The sequence below is a fragment of the Phyllobates terribilis genome, unplaced genomic scaffold (genome assembly GCF_046119375.1).
Source record: "Phyllobates terribilis strain yellow unplaced genomic scaffold, ASM4611937v1 Scaffold_381__1_contigs__length_1843176, whole genome shotgun sequence".
NCBI classification, from domain to species: domain Eukaryota; kingdom Metazoa; phylum Chordata; class Amphibia; order Anura; family Dendrobatidae; genus Phyllobates; species Phyllobates terribilis.
In genome coordinates, this window is record NW_027363141.1 from 691,874 (window position 1) to 705,540 (window position 13,667).

At 43.2% G+C, this 13,667-nt stretch overlaps 3 non-coding genes and 1 pseudogene across 3 annotated transcripts; all 4 read left to right on the forward strand.

Moving 5' to 3' along the window:
- The first annotated feature begins 4,175 nt into the window (after positions 1–4,175).
- On the forward strand, positions 4,176–4,366 carry LOC141223919 (U2 spliceosomal RNA). The gene has a single exon (XR_012291440.1). It is a non-coding gene; the product is annotated as a U2 spliceosomal RNA (small nuclear RNA).
- A 1,115-nt stretch (positions 4,367–5,481) lies between these two features.
- Positions 5,482–5,672, forward strand: LOC141223920 (U2 spliceosomal RNA). The gene has a single exon (XR_012291441.1). It is a non-coding gene; the product is annotated as a U2 spliceosomal RNA (small nuclear RNA).
- A 1,115-nt stretch (positions 5,673–6,787) lies between these two features.
- LOC141223922 (U2 spliceosomal RNA) lies at positions 6,788–6,978 on the forward strand. Its single transcript, XR_012291442.1, has one exon. It is a non-coding gene; the product is annotated as a U2 spliceosomal RNA (small nuclear RNA).
- Positions 6,979–13,194: 6,216 nt separating this feature from the next.
- Positions 13,195–13,428, forward strand: LOC141224215 (U2 spliceosomal RNA; annotated as a pseudogene).
- Positions 13,429–13,667: the final 239 nt, after the last annotated feature.

A 13,667-nucleotide genomic window follows, 5' to 3' on the forward strand; every position in this document is an offset into this window, starting at 1 on the left:
GGTCAGAGGCGGAGTTGTGGTTGAGGATGCAGTTGTTGACGTGCTTCCAGTACTCCGTCTCTGTCCAGGAAGGCGCAACCTAACCTCGTCGTCAATAGCATCTGTGACGCCCCGCTGCGCTTGGTATCACAGATCCTAGAAGAGTGTATTGATGGAATCCTCCACAAGAGGCCCCCATAAACATTCACACATCTCCACCTTCCACCTCAGACCAGCAGAGGGAGCCCGTTAGGGATATAAATAGGGAAGGTGGAGCTAGGCAGTTCAGTTCCTCTGAAGAGTTCCTGCAGTAGAGAAGCCTAAGAGAGGTCAGTCTGCAGTGGAGCTCAGTCTAGTCTAGAGAACTCAGTTAATAGTTCAGCAGTGGAGCACGAGGCTCCTGCTAGCTAGATTCAGGGAGCCCAGATAGAGCTTAAGGTGTGCCGGCGTCATAAGATCGGTGAAGCGCGGCAAGCTGCCGTTAGTGTGTATAGCCTATTGAGGGCCCGAGTAGGCCGAAGGCGAGTGGCGAGTTAGTACATAAGGGGCAGAGGAGCTTAACCAGCTCACCCCGAAGCATTTACCGGACACCGGATCCGAGCTTACCGGGATCTCTATGACCCAGTAAGGCATAACCGGAATCCCTGGAGAACTACAAGTCCCAGGATCGCTAAGGTGCTGATACGTAACAGAGCCAGGAGACGCTTAGGCCCCGCATACTGGGAGCGTGAACTTCAAGAGAAGGCCCTACCACAAGGTCAGCCAGCGCAGGACAGAGACAAAGTTAGGCCTAGCTCCAGGCAGGTCAGAAACTTACTGCGCAGAGGCAAGAAACAGGAGGCCCTACACCCGCTCATTGGGGAGGATCCTGATATGCACCCTTCACCCTACAGTGCTCCAGGATGTGCCTGAATTTCCTCCAGTAAAAGGTACTGAAGTGACTACCGTGTCCGTTTCCGTTCTTGCTCTGACCCAGCTGGGTCTCGCCTGTCCTGCATTCCCCCTGCATACGCTGCCCTGAGACCTAGCTCCACCTGTGGGGAGCTATACCATCGAGCTGCCTTATCACGGGCCTCAGTGGACTGCTGCAGCGCTGGTGCTTCTCACCAGATACCACAGGTGGTGTCACAAACTCTTATAAAATTAACAATTATCCACCCTTTTAAAGAGTGACCCCAGGGTACGGGCCAGGGAGCCGACCACCGCGACATCCCAAAGGCCAGGCAAAGGCAAGGGTGACCTCATCGACTGGCTGACTGTGGGTTGACAGTAAGTGGGATCTCCAACCTTGTCATCATCACCCTGTGTGTTATCACACCCGTCGTCCTCAAAGCCAACCTCTTCCTGCCCTGACCGAAAAATCAAGTTGTCGCTCCAATCAGGTATTTGAGTCTCATCATCGTCTTCATCATTGTCTCCACCAACAGGAGTTACAGTTTGGGAACGAGGGTCTACATTATGCTCAGAACCTTCTTCATCTGGTCCTGGATCCGACTTATAAAGATTCTGGGCATCAGTGCAGATCATTTCCTCGTCTGGATTATCAGAAGCTCTGGAGCAGACCTCCGTTTCCCAGGCTATAGTATGAGTAAACAGCTGTGCAGACTCAACCATCTGTGTTACCCCATACTCAGACGGGCAGCTGGAGACTTGGGAGCTGTGAGGAAGCAAGTGCGATTGGGGTGACACCTCTGAGGACTGGAGTATTTGTGATGTTGAAGTTGAGGTGGAGGAGAGCCCACTTGAAGGAGCACTTGATATCCGCTGAAGCACCTGCTGTTTTTGTGCCTCATCTGGAATTTGTAGCGATGGGCGTGTCCGTAACAAAGGGATCGTATCACATTGTCCACGAAAAGAAGTCGACATGTTAGTTTGGCTGGAAGATGGTCTTTCCTCTGCAGATGTTACTCCCCCCCCACCGCGGGGGGCTCGACCCACCAGCGGACAGGCACCAGTATTAGGAGAGGGGGGCTGGCCGTCAGGGTCCACCGCGGCTCTGGCACAAACCCGTCGACACGGAGGTGGCACGGGCAGGAACGGACTGGCCGTGTCGGCTTCTCACTTTTTGGATTTTAGAAGGGCATGACATGCCTATATCTGTGTCTCCCCCTCCTTTTACTCCTCCACCTCTTTTATTTTCGCATGACTATATGTACTTGTCATTTTTCCATGTGTTAGTTATGTCTTCTGAGCAGTTTGTCAGCTTTTGGACACCTTTGAAGGTGTTTTCTATGTGTTTCTATGTGTTTTTGTTTGCCTGCCATTGGTTTTAACGGTGTTCGAAGGTGTTCGACGAACAGTTCGACGAACAGTTTGGCGAACACACGGGTGTTCGATGAACCGAACCGAACTCGAACACTACGGGGGTGGCTCAACACTAGTCTTCACTTGTTATGGCAGTTTCTCAAGAAACAGCATCTACGTCCACGTCCACGTCCCACCGCAGCGTTCAATTGTCCATATCCCAGACCTTTGAACGAAAGCGGAAATTCGCAGCTAATGCCCCACAGGCCACAGTCCTAAATTCGCACATTTCACGACTGCTTGCATTGGAAATGCTGCCTTTTAGGCTGGTGGAGACGGAATCCTTCCGCAATCTTATGGCGGTGGCCGTCCCTCGGTACTCGGTCCCCTGCCGACACTATTTTGCCCGGTGTGCCATCCCCGCACTACACAAGCACGTGTCCCAAAGCATCTGCCGTGCCCTCAACAATGCAGTTACTGGGAGAGTCCACCTGACAACGGACACGTGGACAAGTGCTTGTGGCCAGGGACGGTACATCTCTCTGACGGCACACTGGGTAAACATAGTGGAAGCCGGGACCTAGTCGGACCTTGGGACGGAACACATCCTCCCCACACCGAGGATTGCGGGCCCTATGTCAGTCAGAGTTGCCCCCACAGTGTACAGCTCCTGCGCATCCTCCTCCTACTCCTCCTCCTCATGTTCAGCCTCCATCTCAGATATCACCACTAGTGTTGAGCCACCCCCGTAGTGTTCGGGTTCGGTTCGGTTCGTCGAACACCGGGATGTTCGAGGAACTGTTCGTCGAACTGTTCGTCGAACACCTTAGAACACCATCGAACACCGTTAAAACCAATGGCAGGCAAACAAAAACACATAGAAACACATAGAAAACACCTGCAAAGGTGTCCAAAAGCTGACAAACTGCTCAGAAGACACTCTCTTTAAAAAAGCCGGCCGGCAAATTCAGCAGCGACATACACCGGTACCCGACAATTTAGACAAGAAGGAATAGAGCATCACACATAGATTAGATAGATAGAAACATGTCAGTCACACATATAAGAAGCACAGTGACAGTGTTGGTTACTGCACTTGTCATTTAGTGTAAAGGATTTATTAAAAAAAATATTAGTGTTTTCATGCACCGTCTCTTTAAAAAAGCCGGCCGGTAATTCAGCATCTGTACCCGACAATTTAGAACAGAAAGAATAGAGCTTCACACATAGATTAGATAGATAGAAACATGTCAGTCACATATATAATAAGTACAGTGATAGTGTTGCTTACTGTACTTGTCATTTAGTGTAAAGGATTTATTTAAAAAAATAATAGTGTTTTCATGCACTGTCTCTTTAAAAAAGCCGGCCGGCAATTCAGCAGCGGTACCCGACAATTTAGAACAGAAAGATAGAGCATCACACATAGATTAGATAGATAGAAACATGTCAGTCACATATATATGAAGTACAGTGATAGTGTTGGTTACTGTACTTGTCATTTAGTATTAAAATAAAGGATTTATTATTAAAAAAATTGGCGTGGGGTTCCCCTTAATTTTAGGCTCTAGCGGAGGTTAAGCAGACGGCTGGGGCAGATGTTTGAAGCCTGGGAAGGGGGTAATACCCACGGAGCTTCCCAGGCTACTAATATCAGCCCCCAGCTGAATACATAGCCTTTACTAGCTATTAAAATGGGGGACCCCCCAAAAAAAATGACGTGGGGTCCCCCCTAATTTAATAGCTAGCAAAGGCTAGGCAGACAGCTGGGGGCTGATATTAATAGCCCAGGAAGGGAGCCATGAATATTGGCCCCCTCCCAGGGTAGAAACACCAGCCGTCAGCAGCCCCAGAAATGGCGCATTCATAGGATGCGCCAATTCTGGCACTTAGCCACAAATGGACTTTTCAGGATCCTTGGGTGGCTCCGTAGTTTGAAACCAATTCTGGTTATCGCTTCTCGGCCTTTTGGCTAAGATCAAGTGTAGTATCTGTTCTTATCAGTTTAATATCTGATACGTCCCCTATCTGGGGACCATATATTAAATGGATTTTTAGAACAGGGAGATGGAAAAAGAGCTTGCTCTGTCCACTCCACGCATTGACCTGGTATTGCAGTATCTCCAGGACCGGTGCACCCCTTCTTTAATGCAGTTTCTAAAATCAGAAAGAATTGAATTCAATGTTTTTTGTTCATTTTGCTTGTTTGTCGGATTTTGGGATGGACTCTTTGGCTTTGCTTTTCTTCTCCTCATTGGATTTTTCATGTTCAAAGTTGCAGAAGCCAGATTACAAGCTCATTTTGGTTCAACTTCAGCAACTGTGCATTGCATTGCCATGTAATGTGATGCAATGCTATCTTTCTAGCTCTCCCTTTTTACTTCCTTTTGGATAAACAGACATATTAGGCAAGCATTTTGGAGCTTTCACCTAAATAACTACAGGTGGTGAGATAAGCTGCACAATATAATTGACCTTTCAGTATATTGTTGCACACACACCATCTATTTAGCAAATGCCCTTGTTATCAACAGCAGCCTTTTAAACTCACCTGAGCTAACAGGTATGTGCGCTGGTTACTCTGCTGCGCTTAAAATTTCTTTTTTGGTTTGCTACAATGCCTTTTCTGAAACGTTGTCTCCCTCTGCTGGAACACTGACTTCTTTCATTTAATGCCTGCAGACTATAAAAGAGAACCCAACCCAAAAAGTTTGGTTGATTAGTCTGTGGCATTCTGTTAAACTGTTGCTTATGGCGGTCTCTGTGAGCTTCTCAGCGACATTCAGCCAGCCAGGTATCCTGCCTGCAGTAGATGGAATGTGGCAATGGAACGCTGGCTGCGCGTGTCATAATAGGCTCTGAGCCTTTATATACCTGTGCACAGCAGCAGCCACCTTCAGTCTGCTGCTGGACAGCCAGCAGCAGCAGCAGCAGGAGAGGTATGTAATCAGGAGCCCTCCTGCTAAGGGTAGACAGCTGCTCGTTCCACCCCACCCCCCGCCTTAATTGGTTCTCCTCCCTTCCAACGGTGTTGAGGCGGGTGGGAACAGCAGGGGGTGAAGGTGCTGTGTTTAAAGAGGTGGAGTTATGCAGATCTAAAACGCGTGGATTGCAGCAGCAGCAAGCCGAAAAGTGCAGGCATGTAAGGGATCTAGAGGTTGACAACATGTCTTCTTAACGGGAGTCCAGGAGCTCATCTCCACAAATGGACTTTTCAGGATCCTTGGGTGGCTCCGTAGTTTGAAACCAATTCTGGTTATCGCTTCTCGGCCTTTTGGCTAAGATCAAGTGTAGTATCTGTTCTTATCAGTTTAATATCTGATACGTCCCCTATCTGGGGACCATATATTAAATGGATTTTTAGAACAGGGAGATGGAAAAAGAGCTTGCTCTGTCCACTCCACGCATTGACCTGGTATTGCAGTATCTCCAGGACCGGTGCACCCCTTCTTTAATGCAGTTTCTAAAATCAGAAAGAATTGAATTCAATGTTTTTTGTTCATTTTGCTTGTTTGTCGGATTTTGGGATGGACTCTTTGGCTTTGCTTTTCTTCTCCTCATTGGATTTTTCATGTTCAAAGTTGCAGAAGCCAGATTACAAGCTCATTTTGGTTCAACTTCAGCAACTGTGCATTGCATTGCCATGTAATGTGATGCAATGCTATCTTTCTAGCTCTCCCTTTTTACTTCCTTTTGGATAAACAGACATATTAGGCAAGCATTTTGGAGCTTTCACCTAAATAACTACAGGTGGTGAGATAAGCTGCACAATATAATTGACCTTTCAGTATATTGTTGCACACACACCATCTATTTAGCAAATGCCCTTGTTATCAACAGCAGCCTTTTAAACTCACCTGAGCTAACAGGTATGTGCGCTGGTTACTCTGCTGCGCTTAAAATTTCTTTTTTGGTTTGCTACAATGCCTTTTCTGAAACGTTGTCTCCCTCTGCTGGAACACTGACTTCTTTCATTTAATGCCTGCAGACTATAAAAGAGAACCCAACCCAAAAAGTTTGGTTGATTAGTCTGTGGCATTCTGTTAAACTGTTGCTTATGGCGGTCTCTGTGAGCTTCTCAGCGACATTCAGCCAGCCAGGTATCCTGCCTGCAGTAGATGGAATGTGGCAATGGAACGCTGGCTGCGCGTGTCATAATAGGCTCTGAGCCTTTATATACCTGTGCACAGCAGCAGCCACCTTCAGTCTGCTGCTGGACAGCCAGCAGCAGCAGCAGCAGGAGAGGTATGTAATCAGGAGCCCTCCTGCTAAGGGTAGACAGCTGCTCGTTCCACCCCACCCCCCGCCTTAATTGGTTCTCCTCCCTTCCAACGGTGTTGAGGCGGGTGGGAACAGCAGGGGGTGAAGGTGCTGTGTTTAAAGAGGTGGAGTTATGCAGATCTAAAACGCGTGGATTGCAGCAGCAGCAAGCCGAAAAGTGCAGGCATGTAAGGGATCTAGAGGTTGACAACATGTCTTCTTAACGGGAGTCCAGGAGCTCATCTCCACAAATGGACTTTTCAGGATCCTTGGGTGGCTCCGTAGTTTGAAACCAATTCTGGTTATCGCTTCTCGGCCTTTTGGCTAAGATCAAGTGTAGTATCTGTTCTTATCAGTTTAATATCTGATACGTCCCCTATCTGGGGACCATATATTAAATGGATTTTTAGAACAGGGAGATGGAAAAAGAGCTTGCTCTGTCCACTCCACGCATTGACCTGGTATTGCAGTATCTCCAGGACCGGTGCACCCCTTCTTTAATGCAGTTTCTAAAATCAGAAAGAATTGAATTCAATGTTTTTTGTTCATTTTGCTTGTTTGTCGGATTTTGGGATGGACTCTTTGGCTTTGCTTTTCTTCTCCTCATTGGATTTTTCATGTTCAAAGTTGCAGAAGCCAGATTACAAGCTCATTTTGGTTCAACTTCAGCAACTGTGCATTGCATTGCCATGTAATGTGATGCAATGCTATCTTTCTAGCTCTCCCTTTTTACTTCCTTTTGGATAAACAGACATATTAGGCAAGCATTTTGGAGCTTTCACCTAAATAACTACAGGTGGTGAGATAAGCTGCACAATATAATTGACCTTTCAGTATATTGTTGCACACACACCATCTATTTAGCAAATGCCCTTGTTATCAACAGCAGCCTTTTAAACTCACCTGAGCTAACAGGTATGTGCGCTGGTTACTCTGCTGCGCTTAAAATTTCTTTTTTGGTTTGCTACAATGCCTTTTCTGAAACGTTGTCTCCCTCTGCTGGAACACTGACTTCTTTCATTTAATGCCTGCAGACTATAAAAGAGAACCCAACCCAAAAAGTTTGGTTGATTAGTCTGTGGCATTCTGTTAAACTGTTGCTTATGGCGGTCTCTGTGAGCTTCTCAGCGACATTCAGCCAGCCAGGTATCCTGCCTGCAGTAGATGGAATGTGGCAATGGAACGCTGGCTGCGCGTGTCATAATAGGCTCTGAGCCTTTATATACCTGTGCACAGCAGCAGCCACCTTCAGTCTGCTGCTGGACAGCCAGCAGCAGCAGCAGCAGGAGAGGTATGTAATCAGGAGCCCTCCTGCTAAGGGTAGACAGCTGCTCGTTCCACCCCACCCCCCGCCTTAATTGGTTCTCCTCCCTTCCAACGGTGTTGAGGCGGGTGGGAACAGCAGGGGGTGAAGGTGCTGTGTTTAAAGAGGTGGAGTTATGCAGATCTAAAACGCGTGGATTGCAGCAGCAGCAAGCCGAAAAGTGCAGGCATGTAAGGGATCTAGAGGTTGACAACATGTCTTCTTAACGGGAGTCCAGGAGCTCATCTCCACAAATGGACTTTTCAGGATCCTTGGGTGGCTCCGTAGTTTGAAACCAATTCTGGTTATCGCTTCTCGGCCTTTTGGCACGATCCTTGTGATTGGTGTCAGGAGGCAGGTTCGTGATCACTGGAATTCTTTCTCGGCCTTTTCCGATTGGAACTGCTGCTATTGGGAAGGAAGGAAGGTGTTTCTCGTACCTTTCGGCGTGGAAGGAATTCTGGATCGTGGAGGAGGATTTCTTCAGGACTGGAGTTCTGGACGCTGCTGAACAGAAGGGATCGAGTCTGGTGCTGTTATTTTTGGACGTCATCGGGCTTTCTTTTGAATTTTCTCTGTGTGGAAATGGAGATGAATTTGGATCAGGACGATGCCTACATGAAGGACACCATCCGGTTTGTGGTGAGTGTGGAATTTAGGCAAGTTAAAAACTTGGACTTTTTGTACAGGAAAGTCTTTACTCCTATCTTGCATATCAGCAAGGATGAGTACTTTTGTGTTCAGTCATTTTCTAACAGAGGAGTACACGATGTGACTTTGAGAGGTGCTGGTGTATGTGAGAGGGTTTTTTCCAGTTTTAGATATGCTGCAGCCTGTGAGCATAGTGAGGTATTGGAAGGAATTTCAGCCACGCCTCGCTTTCAATTTGATCAAAGGATGCTAACAATACATATGTATAACCCTTTCATATCTGATGAGCAAGTGACTTCATACTTAAGAAGGTTTTGCTCCGTATTAATTATGAAAAAACGTTGTACGACTGGTTTTGGGGCCTGGAACGGCAAGAGACTGTATCAGGTCGTTTTTAAAAAGGACCCGTCAGTGGAGGGGGGTGTCTTAAGACCCCCACCAGTCGTGTTCATAAATAGAGATAGAGGCTTTTTGTTTTTTTCTAATATGCCACCATATTGTAAACGATGTCGGAAATATGGCCATATGGATGAAAATTGCGCCCCTTGTGAAGTATGTTCTGGCCCGGTTCATCAGGCGAGAGAGTGCCCAATGCAAGCCAGGCAAACATCTGAGGCTGATGCTGAAGATAAACAAGGGGATGGTGGGCAGATGGAGGATGGAGGATCAGAAAGTTCTTCTAATGTGGCGCAGGAAGTAGAGGTTCTGGCACCTCTAAGTAATAGAGAAAAAAGAGAAGAGAGGAAGAAAGCTGAAGAAAAGAAGAAAGAAGAAAGGAAGAAGGAAGAAAAGAAGAAGGAAGTAAAGAAGAAGGAAGAAAAGAAGAAGGAAGACAAGAAGAAGGAAGACAAGAAGAAAGAAGATAAAAAGAAAGAAGGAGAGAGGAAAGAAGATGGAAGAGAGGAAGGAACATTGGAAGAGGAAAAGGAGGGGCAACAAGGTATTGTGGATACAGTTGCTGCTCTGGCGGTATTATCAGAGATGTCGTCAGGGATTCCTTGTGCCCAGGAAAATATGGACTTAAGTTCAAAATCTTTGAAAAGGAGTACATGGGAAGAAGAGCAACAGGAGATCATGGAGGACTTGGGTGGGAAAAAATCTCGTGGTGACGCGTCTTCTTTGTTTGGGGATGTATCTCCCTCAAGTTCTTCTGATCAAGAATCCTTAATTGTGGATGTGAAATCACCTTTGGTAGATGAGGGCGGAGGGATTAGCCCTGGGCCTATTACTAGAAGATGATTACTGTTGTATCCCTGAATGTTCAGGGGTTGAACAATTTATACAAACGCACTGCATTATATGATTTTTTGAATAATGAGAAATGCGATTTTATTTTTTTACAAGAATGTAATTTAGAAAGGAAAATGAGCTATGAATATTTACGTGGAATATGGAAGGGTAACATGGTTTTTTCTGGTGGGAATGAATTGAAAAGTGATGGGGTGGGTTTTTTGTGCTCTAGTGAGTGGGAGGTGGTGAAGTATGAGGAAATTTACCCTGGTCGTATTCTATGTGTAGAAGTAATGAGGGAGGGTAAAAGGGTGCGTTGTTTTAATATTTATGCTCATACTGAGAAAAATCAAAGATTACATTTATTCGAGATTTTACAGCTTTTTTTATCAGGTGCGGATCCGATTTTAATTGGTGGGGATTTTAACTGCCAGTTAAATAATGTACGGGATGGGTCGGTAACCTGCCTTAAGAACATAATTTCTGCCTTCAGTTTAAAGGATGCATGGGCTATGGATGGTAGTAAAAAAGAATTTGAAGTTACGTGGTCAAACAGAGGTTTTACGTCTAGGATTGATCACTTTTTTATGTCTGATTCTTTTAAATGTTCCTCTTTTAAGACAAGTATTAATCCTTTTTCGGATCATAAGTTATTGGGATGCACTTTAGCAATAGACCCTTGCGGTAAGAAAAAACCTTCGCATTGGAAACTGAATGTTTCTTTATTACAGGGGGAGAATTTTAAAGAAGACTTTAAGGTTTTTTATAATGAATTAAAACTTAACAAAAAGGGTTTTAAGTGTATTTTAGACTGGTGGGATTTTATGAAGGGTAAGATCAGAACCTTCTTTGTTAAATTGGGAAAGAGGAAAGCGTATGAGAAAAGGCAGTTTTATGATGCGTTAAATGCTAATTTGCAGTGTTATTATTATTTTCAAAACAATGGAGTTAATATGGACAGCAGTATTAGTGAGGTAAAGGAGAAAATTCAGAATGCACTAAAAGAGAAGGGAAAAGAAATCATCTTCAACTCTAGGGTAAAGGTCCTGGATGAGGATGAGAAATGCACTAAGTTTTTCTTTAAAAAAATATGTGGAAAAAAGGATTTTATTGAGGTCTTAGAGGGTGAGGTGAGCCCAGAAGGGAAAGCATTGCAGGCCAAAATATTTTATGATGATCTGTTTTCTCGAAAAAAGATTGATGAATCATTGAAAAACCATTTTTTAGAGGTTCTGGATAAAGCTCTTAGTGAGGAAGAAAAATTACTTTTATCTAGGGAGTTTACTAAGGAGGAGATATTTAATACTATTTGCACTTTACAAAATCAGAAGACACCAGGTGTGGATGGCCTCCCTGTGGAGTTTTACAGGGTTGTGTGGGATATTATAGGGGAAGATTTTTATGAGTTGTTTTCAGAAGTGGAGTCCTCTTTTAATATTCCCAAGTCATGGGCAGAAGGCCTTATTGTTTTATTATATAAAAAAGGAGGAAAAGAACTGATTAAAAATTGGAGGCCTATTACGCTGCTAAATACAGACTATAAAGTATATGCAAAACTATTGGCCAATAGATTAAAGAGTGTGATAGGGTCGGTTATTGAGGTGGATCAGTCTTGTGCAGTCCCGAATCGTAAGATTACCGACACGCTAATCTTACTGAGAGATATAATATGGGATGTGGCTGATAGGAAGCAGGACTTGGCCCTTGTTTCCCTTGATTTTGAGAAGGCATATGATAGGGTTGCTCATGAGTTTTTATTTGCCGTTTTAAAAAAAATAGGATGTCCTGGTGTTTTTATTGAACGTATTAAATGTCTGTATAAGTTATGTTTTAGTAAGATTTCTATTAATGGTTTTTTATCGGAAAATATTAATATTAATTGTGGGGTTAAGCAGGGGTGCCCCCTGTCGCCTATACTTTTCATTTGTGCAATAGAACCCCTTTTAACTGCTTTTAGGAAAGATAAAGTTATTAATGGCTTTTTTATTCCTGGCAGTAGGAATGACCAAGTGAAGGTTTTAGCTTATATGGATGATGTGTCAGTTTTAGTGCGGGACATTAAGAGTCTTCATAGAGTTTTAAGGACAGTTGTGTGGTTTGGTGGAGCATCTGGTTTTAAAATAAATTTAGAAAAATCAGGTGTTTTAACTATGGGTAAATTTCTTTTAAATTCGGATTGCATGCTGATGAGAGTAATGGAAATTAAAGTTTTAGGGGTATTTTTTACAGAGACATGTGGGAATGTGAGGAATTGGGAGTCCCTGCTTGAAAGGGTAAGGAAAAAGATTGATTTTTGGAACTTGAGAAGTTTAACAATGGAAGGCAAAATCTTGATAATAAAGCAGGTCTTACTTCCGATAATTTTATACATTTCAACTGTTTTTATACCTCCTATTAATGTAATGAAAAAGATAATTAAGTTATGTTTTAATTTCCTATGGAAGTCAAAAATGGAAAGGGTAAAAAGGGAAGAGTTGTACAAAATTAAAGGGAAAGGAGGGAAAGGCTTCCCAGACATCAGAACCTTCATTTATGCCAAGTATTTAGCTAATTGCATATGCACTTTATTAGGACCAGTTTCTAGGCTGAAAACCTTTTTAACATACAATTTGGGTTTTTTTATTAGGAAATACAAATGGTTACAAATGCATTTGGATCGGCCATATAAGTTTATGCCATCTGGGAATTATATTATTTTAGAAAGAATTCTGAGGGATTTTAAATTAATGAATATAGATCTTAAAATACTTGGAAATCATAAGAACATTTTAAAAGTCTTAGAAAGCAGGGTGATAGCTAGTCCGGTAGAGCGATTTTCCGATAATGTTGTAGATAAAATTTGGATTAATGCAAATTTTAAGTGTTTGACTAATGAACACAAGGACTTAATATGGTGTAGTATTAAAGACTGTCTGCCAACTCGAGATTTCCAATATAGAAGAGGATTGGTACGGTTTGAAAAATGCCCAAGACGTAAATGTGCTGCTAGCGAAACAGCTATGCACATTTTTTGGAACTGTTGTTATGCGCAATTAGTATGGAGAAAGATTAGTAATTTAGTTAAAGCTCTAAGTGGTGTTAATTTTCTAGATTTTAATAGGATTTTTTACGGGTTGGGTGTCAAGGATGAAGTGTTCAAGGTTGTATGGATAATTTTATCTTGTGTGAAAATGGCGCTTTGGAAAACTCGGAATATTTTGATTTTTAAACATAAGGAAGTATCGGTACAAGAATGTATTAAGTTATGCCTAAGTTATATGTTTTTATATTTCTGGAGAGATAAGGTGTTGTTTGGTGATAAAAAAGCTAATGAAATTTGGAAGCAAAAAGATTGGAATGTACTTACCTTGTGATGTTCTTGTTGCACCATATGTACCCCCCTGTAAAAAATGGAAATTCTAAAGTTAAAACGAAAATAAACTGGAATATGGAAAATAATATAAGCTGTAAATTTACAACAACAAAAAAAGGGAAAAAAAAAAAAAAGATCCAGTTTGCTATCTACAATGAGGAAACTTTTAAGTTTGAAACCATTTTAACATGATGACTTGTGATGGTGGACTTAAAGATCTGAGTAGAAAAAAAAAAAAAACAAAAAAAAAAAAAAATCTGTTCTTATCAGTTTAATATCTGATACGTCCCCTATCTGGGGACCATATATTAAATGGATTTTTAGAACAGGGAGATGGAAAAAGAGCTTGCTCTGTCCACTCCACGCATTGACCTGGTATTGCAGTATCTCCAGGACCGGTGCACCCCTTCTTTAATGCAGTGTCTAAAATCAGAAAGAATTGAATTCAATGTTTTTTGTTCATTTTGCTTGTTTGTCGGATTTTGGGATGGACTCTTTGGCTTTGCTTTTCTTCTCCTCATTGGATTTTTCATGTTCAAAGTTGCAGAAGCCAGATTACAAGCTCATTTTGGTTCAACTTCAGCAACTGTGCATTGCATTGCCATGTAATGTGATGCAATGCTATCTTTCTAGCTCTCCCTTTTTACT